The sequence below is a fragment of the Arachis ipaensis genome, chromosome B01, assembly GCF_000816755.2.
Source record: "Arachis ipaensis cultivar K30076 chromosome B01, Araip1.1, whole genome shotgun sequence".
NCBI classification, from domain to species: domain Eukaryota; kingdom Viridiplantae; phylum Streptophyta; class Magnoliopsida; order Fabales; family Fabaceae; genus Arachis; species Arachis ipaensis.
Genome location: NC_029785.2, coordinates 106,083,729 through 106,095,688, shown reverse-complemented (window position 1 = coordinate 106,095,688; position 11,960 = coordinate 106,083,729).

Genomic DNA, 11,960 nt, shown 5'->3' with positions numbered 1-11,960 from the left:
CGCGGTCAAGCCACTCTCTCCCTTCCCGAGCGAACCTACGACCACACGCAGCAGCCTCTCTCCGGGGACACAGACCTTCTATTTGCGAAAACAGCACCACCAACCACCGTCACGTCCTCCTCTCGTGAACGCATCGCATCACGCCACCGAGGAGACCACCACATGTCCACCGTGTCGCTCGTCTTCTTCTTTCTGCTTGGGTTTGGATGATTCTTTTTACTAGTTTTGGAGGTTTATTCTGTTATGTTTCGAATTTTTTTCTTTATATTTTGGATGTTTCTTTTTTTTTTAGGTTTTGGATGATTTTTTAAATAGTTTTAGATATTTCTTATTTAGTTTTTGGATGTTCTTTATCCAATCTTTTTTATGTTTCATTTTGTTAGATTTTGAAATTTTTAAAATAATTTTGAATATTTTATTTTTCTTAAATTTTGAATATTTATTTTTGTTACGTTTTCTATATTTCTTTTTATTAGGAATTTTTAAAATAATTTTGGATGTTTGTTATTATTTGGTTATAAATGTTTTGTGTTAGATTTTGGATATTTTTTCATTAATTTTTGGATTTTTTATGAGATTTGAATTGAGATTCCCTCCAAAGAAATTTTAAAAAGATTTTGGATATCTCAATTTTTGCTAGTGTTCATACCCTGGCCCAAAACATAAGCCAGACCGAAAGCAGAGAAAGCCCAGAAGACAACTACTGAGTAACCGATATGCCAAGAGGTCGGACAGAATGCTACAAAGTGATAACTCCCCCTGAAGGAGTTATAACTAATCCCTACTATCTCTCACCTACTTCTAGAAGAGAGATCTCAACAACCCCTAAAAAAGGGGACGGTTATCCACCACCAATAGTGGAACTACTCCAACGGTGGTTATTGGCTCATCACCTATAAATACACTGACACCCCTCAGGTATACTTAAGTTCCAATACACTTAAACATGCTTAACCCTGTACTGACTTAGGCATTGGAGTGTCTTGCAGGTACCACCCCCACTTTCTCACACACACCTTGGACGGCGGCTCCATGACGTAGGACAAGTCGGAGACCACCATCCTTGAACATTTGGGCCACACAGATAAGCCCAATCATCATCCAGTTTCAGGTAACCCCCGAAATATTGGCGCCATTACCGGGGATCCTGGAATCAACACTCCATGGCAGACGACCATTTGAAGACAGACACATAGCGTCTGACTCAAAGCAAGAATACCAAGACATGGTCAACAACGACCAAGCTATAGTAATACCTCCCCAAGGACAGAGGGACCACATGGTGAGGGCCCCTTAGGTGCTCAAAATCAGTGGAGAATCCACTCTGAAGTTCACCAACCGGAAAGGGAGGAACAATCCCATTTCACTGACTCCATGGGGCTACTACATGGCCACCAAGGTCGACTCGAGCAACTAGAGCAAGAGTTAGAGCGACAATGTGAGGCGGAGAGGAGTTTAAGGAGAGAGATCAAGTGACAAAGAGAGCTGGAAGACAAGCTCTCGAAGCTGGAATCCAATCTTCGAAATAAAGATTCCCACATAGCTCGGGAAGATACCCCCTTGGGGGGGAAGATCCCTTCACAGAGGATATCATGTGGGCGCGAGTTCCCGGAAACTTTAAAAGCCCAGACATGAATCTCTACGACGGGACCACTGGCTAAAAGCATCACCTCAGTAACTTTAAAAGTCGGATGTATTTGGCCGATGCCTCAGATGCTACTCGCTGCAAGGCCTTCCTGACGACCCTGACGAAAGCGGCCATGAAATGGTTTGATAGCCTGCCCCCTTGGTCAATAAGCAGTTTTAACGATCTTTCTCGCAAATTTCTCGTGCGATTTTCAATCCAAAGAGACAAGGTCAAGCATGCACCCAGTTTACTCAGAGTAAAGCAAGAGCCCGAAGAGCCCCTGAGAGACTACATGGAGATATTCAACAAAGCATGCTTGAAAATCCAAGATCTACCTATGGAAGCGGTAATAATAAGACTGGTCAATGGGCTCCAAGAAGGACCTTTCTCCCAGTCTATATCAAAAATACATCCAACTTCTTTGAATGATGTACAAGAGTGAGTTGAAAAGTACATCAATATGGAAGAAAATGCCAGACTACAAGAGTCGAGATGGCAACTAGGGCACCCTCACTAGCCAAAGGAGAAAGAGAGGGAGCCTAAGAGAAAAGAAGAAGTCGGACCTGAGAAGCCCAGAAGGTACCACAATTACACCCCATTACGAGTTTCCCTCGTGGATGTTTACAAGGAAATTTGTCACACCGAGAAGCTTCCTCCCGCGCGTCCAATAAAAAACAAAAAGGGTGGAAGTCGTAATGAGTATTGTGAGTACCATAAGTTGTACGGACACTCAACAAATGATTGTTATGACCTGAAAAATGTGATAGAAAAGCTGGCAAGGGAAGGTCGGCTGGACAGATATCTCATGGAAAGGTCGGACAATCACTGAAAAAGGAAGAGAGATGAGGAAAACCTAGAACAGAGAGGTCCACCTCCACAGACTCCAGAACGACATGTTCATATGATATCGGGAGGATTCGCTGGAGGGGGCTAACCAAGTCATCTCGGAAGAGACACTTAAAAGAAGTCTACTATGTCGGGAATGATAGACCCGACCTCCCAACAATCTCCTTCACCAGAGAGGATGGACAGGGCATCGTACCCGGGCACGACGACTGGTGAATCCATATTTTACGATATATTTTGGTTTGATTTGAGTGGATTCCATCACATAAACCCACATTTATTCACCTAAATAGCATGCTTTTTAGATTTCTTGCTAAATTGTTCTTGAAAGTGAAAATATGCTCTTTTGTACTTAATTTAATCAATTTTATTCACTTTAATCCTATTTGGTGCCTTGATGTATTTATTAAGTGATTTTCAGGTTTTCAAAGCAAGTATGGGTTGAAGAAGTGAGGAAAAGAACATGCAAAAGGGAAGAATTCAAGAAATGAAGGATTTGGAAAGCTACTAGCCCTGACCTCTCTGTACTAAATTGGTCATAACTTGAGCTACAGAGGTCCAAATGAGGCGGTTCGAGTGGCATTGGAAAGCTAACATCCAGGGCTTCAAAATGATATAAGTCTAAGTGTGCGTACGCACAAGTTAGGATTCAGCATGTGTGTGGACGCACACATCTGTGCGTCCGCACAGGTCCCTGCACATGACCTCATTAATTGCAACTCGCTGGCAGCGATTTTCAGGCCCCCCAAAACCCAATCCAACTCATTTTTTGAAGCTATTTAAGGCCAAATTGAAGAAGGATGAATGGGGGCAATTATGGTTAGCTTTTACATGCTTTTCTCTTAGTTTCTAGAGAGAGAAGTTCCTCCCTCTCTCTAGAATTAGGTTAGGTTTAGTTAATTCCTCCTTACTTTCTGTATTTAATTATTGTTTTTATGTAGTTTCATTTATGTTTCTATGCTTTCTTGTCTTTATCTTCTTCATCTCCTTTGTTATTTTCTCTTTTAAGGCATTTTTCATGCTATGAACACTTTTGTTATTTTAATTCCAATTAATGCAAATTTATGTTTCCATGTCATTTGTTGCTTTCTTTAATTGTAATTGTCATTTTCTTGCTTTTGGTATTTTGGATTTTATTTTATTGTAATTTAATATTATTTTATTTTCATGCACACCAAGTGTTTGATAAAATACTTGGCTTAGTTTCTACTTAGTTTTTCTACACTCTTGGCTTGAAATTATTGACTTTGGTGATCCTTGAGTCTTTGATGTCCATTCTTATTTGATATATTAGAGTAGTTAGTTGATTTGGTCTCCCTTGACTCTATGTGACCCCTTAGTGTTGACATAGGACTTAGGGATTGAAATTAACTATGTCTATTTGACTTATCTTCGATGTAAGGTTGACTAAGTAGGATTAACTCTTCATAATCATCATGTGTTTGTGGTCAATGGCTGGGATAGGTAGCCTTAGTCCTCAATTGCTTGTCAAGAGGCTTTCTTGCATTTTAAGTTTCCTTTCCTTGAATTTAATTGCTTTGACTTTTATTGCTTTGATGTTTAATTTCTTGCACGTTTAATTCCTTGGTTGAGAAATTGGGTGTTTGGGTGGAATTGAGTTGTGGATGTCCATTTCGCATTGTGTGAGATTAGTTAATTGATTTGGTTTCCATTGACGCTAGTCTTTCACTAAGTAATTAGTGAGTTGACTAGGACTTATGGATTGAGATCAATTACGTCTTTTGACTAATTCTCAAAGAGGATTGATTGATTTGGATTGATTCTACATAATTGCCATGTTTGTGGTCCACAACTAGGATAAGAAACCTAGATTACCCACTTCTTGCCAAGTGTCCTTTAATTGTTTTCTTTTCAATTCCTTGCATGCTTGTTTCAATTCTTGCTATTTACATCTCTTGCTCTCTCTTGCATTCACAATTCCCCATGCTCTCTCTCATAGCCAATAATTGTACATTCCATTGCAACTCCTAGGAAAGACGAACCGAGGTTTAAATGCTCTCGGTTATATGTTTTGATTTGAATTTAATATTTGATTGATGATCAATTGTTGGGTTTGGACTATACTTACAACGGACAATTTCTACTTTTAGTGTGAAAATCCAAACTTATGCAATTGGTCATTTAATGGAGGAGGTCCAGATTGGATGGGAAGAGCTACGACCCCAACCCAGAGGGAAAATAGAGGAGGTCCAGATTGGATGGGAAGCCGGAAAGAACACCAATATAGGAGTCATCATAAAGGCAGATCTAAAGCAAGAACTCGTAAAACTCCTACAAGAAAATTCTGACCTCTTCACTTGTAAAGCCTCCAACATACCAAAGATAGATCCCGAGCTTATGACACATAAGTTAGCATTCCACCCGGGATCTCGACCTATCCAACAAAGAAACAGAAGCTCGGACCTGAACGAGCTCAAGTGGTCAAAGATCAAGTACAAGCCTTGCTAGAAGCCGGGTTCATAAGGGAAATCAAGTACCCAGCGTGGCTGGCAAACGTGGTGTTGGTAAAAAAGTAACATGGAAAATGGAGGATGTGCGTTAACTATACCGACCTCAATAAAGATTGTCCAAAAGACCCATATCCTCTACCCAACATCGATGCTCTAGTGGATTCCAGCTCAGGATACTAATACCTATCATTCATGGATGCCTACTTGGGATACAATCAAATCCCAATGTACCAATCGGACCAGGAGAAGACATCTTTCATCACACCTAGAGCGAACTATTGCTACGTGATCATGCCATTTGGATTAAAAAATGCAAGGGCTACATACCAAAGGTTGATGAATAAAGTATTTGCACCTTACCTTGGAACCCTAATGGAGGTATACGTAGATGACATACTAGTAAGGACCAAGGATGAGGTCCGTCTTTTGACCGACCTCTCACAAGTCTTCAATACCATAAGAAGGCATGGGATGAGGCTAAATCCTACCAAGTGCACCTTTGTAGTAGAAGCCAAAAAATTTTTGGGATTTATGCTAATACAAAGGGGAATTGAAGCTAACCCCGATAAGTACAGAGGAATCCTAGAAATGAAGAGTCTGACCTGCCTAAAGGAAGCCCAACAGTTGAATAGCCGACTTGCAGTCTTATCCGAATTCTTGGCAAGATCAGTCCTGAGATCCTTGCCACTTTTTTTTACTGCTTACGAAATGATGCCAGTTTGAATGGACTTCTAACTATGAAAAGGCTTTTCAGAAGTTCAAGAAATTTTTGAGCCAACCTCTCATCCTCACTAGGCCGAAAATTGGAGAGGAACACGTATTATATTTAGCTGTCACCGAGAAGGCCGTAGCGTCAGCCTTAATACGAGAAGATGAGGTCGGACAGCATCCCATCTACTTCACCAGCAAAGTGTTGCAAGACGCCGATCTACAGTATCAGAAAATTGAAAAGTTTGCATATGCTTTAATTGTAGCATTCAGAAGGCTCCGACCTTACTTCTAGGCTCATACCATAAAAGTCCGAATAAACCAGCCCATGAAACAGATCCATCAAAAAATGGATATTGCGGGCAGAATGGTTCAATGGGCTATAGAGCTATCTGAGTTCGATTTAAAATATGAAACTCGGACAGCAATCAAAGCTCAATGTCTCACCACCGACTTTGTCGCAGAGTACACAGGCGATCAGATGGAGACCTCCACGACCTGGGAGCTCTATGTAGACAGATTTTCCAACAAGGTCAGAAGTAGAGCAGACATAATATTGGTCAACGAAGAGAGAACTCAAATAGAAGTATCTTTGAAATTTGAGTTCCCCGCTTCCAACAATCAGGCCGAATATGAAGCCCTGATCGCAGGACTAAAACTTGCTAAAGAAGTCGGTGCGACCAAGGTAATAGTCTTCAGTGACTCCCAAGTAGTAACTTCTCAAATTAATGGAGAATACCAGACAAAGGATCCTAATATGAAAAGGTAATTGAAAAAACACATGAACATCTTAGACAATTCCTTGGAACCGAGGTCAGACATATAATTCGGGAACTCAATAGCAGAGCCGATGCTCTCTCCAAGTTAGCAAGTACCAAGTCTAGAGGAAATAACAGAAGCCTGATACAGAAAACTCTCCAGGAGCCCTCAGTTATGAAGACAGAGGGAAAGTTGGACGTCCTACCCATTTTAGCCTAAACCTCGGATGGATGACCCTTTTAGTAAAATACCTTAAATTCGACATCCTTCCCGAGGAACAGAAGGAAGCCAAAAAACTTAGAAGGGAAGTACAAAACTACACTTTGGTATGAAACGTCCTTTATAAAAGAGGGGTATCCACACCGTTGTTAAAGTGCGTTCCGACCTCTAAGGTAGAAGAGGTCCTAGAAGAGGTACACAACGGCATTTGTGGGAATCACCTCGGAGCAAGGTCTTTAGCTAAAAAAGTGATCTGAGCTGGGTTCTTCTGGCCGACCTTACAAAAGGACACCACCGACTTTGTTAAAAAGTGCCAGCCTTGTCAGATGCATGCAAACTTCCACGTCGCTCCCCCCGAAGAGCTTATCAGCGTGACCTCTCCCTGGCCTTTTGCAAAATGGGGATTAGACTTACTCGGACCTTTTTCCCTAGCCCCAGGACAGGTCAGATATCTGATTGTGGGAGTGGATTACTTCACCAAGTGGATAGAAGCAGAGCCACTAGCTACTATCACGAAACAGAGAATTTGGAAATTTCTTTACAGGAGTATAATTACTCCGTTTGGGGTCCCCCCACTCTATCACTACAAACAATGGCACTCAGTTTACAGACTCCACATTCAAAATCCTGGTATCCATCATGAAGATCAAGAATTAATTCACATCAATAGAACATTCTCAAGCCAATGGGCAAGCTGAAGCTACCAATAGAGTTATATTGGCTGGGCTAAAAAAGAGGCTGCAGGATGCAAAAGGAGCTTGGGCTGAAGAGTTTCTCAGGTATTATGGGCTTATAGAATAACACCTCATTCTATGACTAGAGAAACACCCTTCCAACTTGCATATGGAGTAGAAGCCATGATCCCAATAGAGATCAATGAGCAAAGTCCAACGGTGAGATTTTATGATGAGGTCGGCAACATCCAAGCCCAAAAAGAAAAACTTGAACTACTTCCAGAGATCCGAGAGCAAGCCCAAATAAGACGAGTAGCGTTAAAGCAAAGGATGGTGATAAGGTACAATAAAAAAGTCATTCAAAGGAGCTTCGCCACAAACGACTTAGTCCTGATACGAAATGACATCGGAGCAAACAAGTCAGGAAAAGGGAAGCTTGTTGCAAATTGGAAAAGACCTTTCAAGATAATTTAAGTCTTGGGGAAAGGTTACTACAGGGTGTCTGACTTGAATGGAGCCGAGTTACCAAGGTTGTGGCATGCTTGTAATTTGAAGAGATACTATAGCTAGAAGGGTACGTATTCCGTTCCCTGATGTACTCTTTTTTCCGACTTCATGGGTTTTTTCCAAGAAGGGTTTTCCTGAAGCGAGTTTTAACGAGGTATCAAAGCGGGGGCTAGGGGTGAAGAATCTTATTTCCTTAGTAGCCAAAGCATCTTTGTAAAGTTACATTTCATTAATAATAGTACTTTCTCTTTTAAGGAAATTCCATTATCTTTCCTACGATACGCACCGACTTAAGCTCAAAAAAATGCGAAAATCCATTGCCTGACCAAGGTGGTCAGCAAGATGAAGCGATGAGGTACAAGCCCGTGTAAACAGGTTATAAAAGATGACCATAACAGCTCGGGAGTAAGATGGCAAGCGACTCACAAGTCGGAAAGCCCCAAGCAGGACAAAATGCATCGTAAGAATAACCTAAGTTACGAAAACGATTCAACATCAAAGCAAGTTGAACGTTGCGCTAAAGTAATGGAAAACAAAAGTCACAAAAGTCCTTAAAGGTCATTTAGTAAAAGCTTCCACAAAAGCTTCATAAGCGATAGAGAAAATGTCCATCATGCAAACGAAGCCTAGAACCTGCAATGACTAAACCTTTTCTCACAAAAACAGCTACCCTGTTAAAAGTCCTACCAAAGGGACTAAGCACCCAAAAAGATAAGCAGTAGCAGCTATTAAAGATCATTTTTTAAGGGATCAAGAGTCGAAAGCCAACACAAATATCAAACATATACATAAAAAGAGTTCATAAAAAAAGGTCCCACAAACCGGGCCTTAACAACAAATTTAAATAGGGCCAATAAGGGGATTTGGATCGACAGCAAGAGAAGAGGTTGGCTCGGCAGTAGAAGTTGAATGGGTCAGAGGAACCTCTTTCGTAGCAGAGGTGGGAGCAGCCTCAAGCTGAGTGGATGAACTCGCCAGGAAACCCTTGGATAAACCAGCCTCACGAGGAGGAGACTCCACCATGCGCTTCCCAGCCGTATCAGCTCAGAATCAATAGTAGGACGAGGAGGAGACACAATCCTCCCATCCAGAACCACTTTGTCAGGATGAAGAGGATACAAATCCAAGTCGGGAGCAATAAGTCGGACTTGCTCCTTTAGCACCTTGAACACCTCATCGGTTCCTTCAGCAACTGACTCCTCTAGGTCCATATATGCCTCCCTAAGACGCTCCACCTACTCTTTCAGCTCTATATTTTTCGAGAAAATACGGACGTAATTCTGCTCAGCCTTCTGCCTCAAACCATCAGCCATAGCACAAGAAGTTATAGACCACTTCTCCCTCTCACGAGATTTGGAGAGCTCATCTTCTAGTCGGGCCTTCTCCTCCTGTAACCTCTTCTCATCCTCCTGAAACATGGCCAACTGGCCTTGAAGAGCCTCCAAAGAATGCTGAGTAGCATTCTAATAAACCTTCTCCAGCTCTCTCAAGAGAGATGTACAAACCCCTGCAGTACGTATCCCTCCTCGGATCAATACCTGAAGACGGTTTCTGATGGAGGCATCATCCATAGCAATAGAACAATGAGGAAGGATATGCCTCTTACAGAACTTGACCCCATCGAAAACAGAGTCACCAATACTGGAGACACCAGACTCCAATGTCTTTCTTTTCTTCGAAATAGGCTTTGAGGAGGGAGGGACTGGAGGGTTAGGGGAAACAGGAGGAGGAGGAGGAGGAGGAGGAGGAGGGGTAGGAAGAGGATTTACCGACTTGGCCAAAGCAGAAGATGTTGTCTCCAGATCCAACTTTTGGGGAGAAGGAGTAGCCGATATCCTGCACTCCTGCAGTTGAGCAGCTCGGGCGCGCGTGTTCTTCTTGGCCTCTTGGACTTTAAGATAAGCCTTTGACCCACCTTTCATTTTTTCTAAAAAAGAAATTTAAAGATGTAAGCAGACAGGTTGGAAAAACTTGGAAATATCTACAAAGTCAAAATAAATAGCTATCTAGTTCGGTACGGACATAACTCGGAGTTCCGAGAAGGAACTTTTTTGTGTCAAGGTTTGGAGCCCGTCCCTAAGCCTCTCAGAAAAAATCAACTACAGCCTCTTCTACCTCGTCCAAATCCACCAAGTTGTATATTTCAATAGAGGCTGCCTCTATCCAATATAGTTGTATTTTTGATGGCCTTCTACAGCTCGGATCTTGAAGAAGAAATTTTTGAAATCATGGAAGGATTTGTCAAAAATGAAAAAAACTTTTCGACCTTGAATAGCTCAGAAGGAAACCCACTGTTGTTTGTTACAAAGAAGGAATCGTTACAAACAAGCTTTAAACAGGGGAAGTTTTCTTTTACAAAATAAAGAAGAAATCGACAGCCACAAAAGATAATCCTTTTGAAAGAAAAAGCAAAACGCAATAATCTCGAGGCTTCCCAACACGTAAAACAACAAAAACGACAATAAAGGCGCACAAAAACTACATAAAATCTCTCAACAAGCACTTAGTTGGTCAAAACAAAAAACAACAGAGGCACGAAAAAAAGAAAGTTTGAGTAGTAACCAACTAACCTTTTTCTTGAAAACGAACAAAGGAAAGAGGATTCTTGACAGAGACCGAGAGAGCACCAAGAGCTGAAAAGCGAAGGGGTTGGGTAAAGAAGAAAGCACGAGAGAAAGAAAGTTTACAGGGAAGGACGAAAAAGAAGAAAGAGAGAAATAGTCAAAGTATTTATAAAACACCAGGGGAAAAAGTGTAAAAAATCCCACTCATTTAAAAGGTGCACCGTTACCAATGTAACTTCTCCCCACATGTTAATACAAAAAGCTAACAGACGCGATGGTTGGCAGCCTGAAATCATGTTGGTGTTCAAATCCAAAATCACGTGGTTTTCCGACTTGTGAAGAAGATACCGACCTATTTCCAACTTCAAACAATACTCGAATCCAACTCAAAATGAAGAGATCGGACTCGAGTAGGAGCACTATTCATACCCTGGCCCAAAACATAAGCCAAGCCCAAAGTAGAGAAAGCCCAGAAGACAGCTACCGAGTAACCGATCTCCCAAGAGGTCGGACAGAATGCTACAATGTGATAACTCCCCCTGAAGGAATTATAACTAATCCCTACTATCTTTCACCTACTTCTAAAAGAGAGATCTCAACAACCCCTAGAAAAAGGGGACGGTTATCCACCACCAATAGTGGAACTACTCCAACGGTAGTTATTGCTTCATCACTTATAAATACACTAACACCCATCATGTATACTTAAGTTCTAATACACTTAAACCTGCTTAACCCCCTGCTGACTTAGGCATTGGAGTGTCTTGCAGGTACCACCCCCCACTTTCTCACACACAACTCGAACGGCGGCTCCCTGACGTAGGACAAGTCGGAGACCACCATCCTTGAACATTTGGACCTCACAAACAAGGCCAATCATCATCCGGTTTCAGGTAACCCCCGGAACAGATATGTTTTGAATATTTTATTTTGTTACGTTTCGAATATTTCTTTTTATTATGATTTTTTAAAATGATTTTGAAATTTTTAAAATGAATTTTGAAATTTTTAAAATGAATTTTGAAATTTTTAGGAATTTTAAAAATTTTAAAATAGTTTTATAATGATTTTGATTGTTTATTATTATTTGGTTTTAGATTTTTTTTAGATTTTAGATATTTTTTATTAGGATTTGAATGTTTCTCGTGAATTAACGTTTCCTTAGAAAAAAATTCAAAAAAAAAAAGTGCTAGTTGGCTGCACCTTATAGTTATGGACACTTGAGTTATTGTATGGTGTTAAATATATTTTGGATACGATATTGATTGATATTCATTTGATACATGTGTTTTTGTGTTCAACTGTGTCTCAATAAAAGATAAATTTTTTTCTGGACATGTTCAGATACGTCTAAATATCATTATGTGTGCATTATTTTTAACATATATTCTTAAAATGAGTTTAGAAATAATATATATTATTAATTATTAAAACAAAAAATATTTTAAATACTTTATATAATTAAATAAAGACACTAAATATAATTAAAAAATTAATTTATATTTCAATATCAATAAAATATCAAAATATCATTATAATTTATCTAAAAAATATCTTTTATATATATATATATATATATATAGTC